This window comes from Microtus ochrogaster, chromosome 21 (assembly GCF_000317375.1).
Source record: "Microtus ochrogaster isolate Prairie Vole_2 chromosome 21, MicOch1.0, whole genome shotgun sequence".
Classification (NCBI taxonomy): domain Eukaryota; kingdom Metazoa; phylum Chordata; class Mammalia; order Rodentia; family Cricetidae; genus Microtus; species Microtus ochrogaster.
Window position 1 is genome coordinate 6,948,885 of NC_022022.1, and position 1,312 is coordinate 6,950,196.

The window sequence follows — 1,312 nt, forward strand, 5'->3', positions numbered from 1 at the left end:
ACAAAAACAAAACAAAACAAAACAAAAAAAAACAAGACATACTCAATATGAAGGGCCGGGGTGAGTGGGTTATGCTTAAAGTAAGTTTTGAATACAATTGCCATCTAATTTTTGCAGCCTGAAAAATTCTTCTTTAAGTGAATAAATGTGTAGGGCAACTCTCCATTACCTTGATCAGCACCTAATACCAATGTGACACTGAGAATTAAATTAGAGAAACAAAACTGGATACTTTGAGACTTGGGGGCTGATTATAATACTGGAGTTAAGAGTGGGTTTAAACTCTTCCCTTATCCCATTTAAATCTAACTAGGTATAAACTCTCCATTACTGAAGAGTGGAGGTGTGTCTGCTGAGGTGGAGGTTCCCTTGATGTTCGTGGACGAGGAAACCCAATCCTCTTTGCTGACACACATGGTTGCAATAGAAACAGCGCCTCGGCTGCCAGTCTGGTTTTAATCTGTTGTTTCTAGCAAGAGAGGATTTTCAGGGAACGTTAAGAAGAGCGCAAAATTACCAGAACTTACTATAAAATAAAAGTGTTGATGAGAAATCAAATTTTAAACAAGTGCTCACGCTCCTAAACATGAACACATGTGGACACACATGGTGGGTGCTACAACTTTAAGGACAGGAAATCTTAATATTTTAAGAATGTTCGAAGACTGCTCTGGTAACTAATTTATATCTCATTTTAAGAAAACACTTCATCTTACTCAAATGATCCTGGAAATAAAATGCTGCCGTTAAGCACAGTGTACCATTTAAACAGCATTCCTCAATACATTTCTGTATGAGTAAGTTTAGCATTGTAACCTTTTTAAGTATAATTACTGTGTATGAAAACACTTTTAAAAGTGCATTATACAACTTTTTAAAGATCGACAATTACAATGATTAAAGATATTTGTTAAAGTAAGCAACACCTGTATACTGTTTATTTTGGAAGATGGATTATTTGAGGATGGCAGGTCTTTGGTTAATCTTTCTTCAATACTAAAACACTATTGTAATATGTTAAAAAAAAAATCTGACCAGAACTGGCTCTAATGAGTTTTGTCGATTCTGGTTGTTAGAAGTTTTCCAACTTTTTTTAAAACCATAAGTCATATAACATGTTAAAAAATAAAACTTAGATTTAGAACATATAACTGCTCTGTGCAAGGTACTTTCCTAAGTGATTTTGAGAAATGTTAATATTTGTGAAGTCTTTATAGTGGTGGCTCACGCCTTTAATCCCAGCACTCAGGAGGCAGAGGCAGGCGGATCTCTGTGAGTTCGAGACCAGCCTGGTCTACAGAGCTAGTTCCAG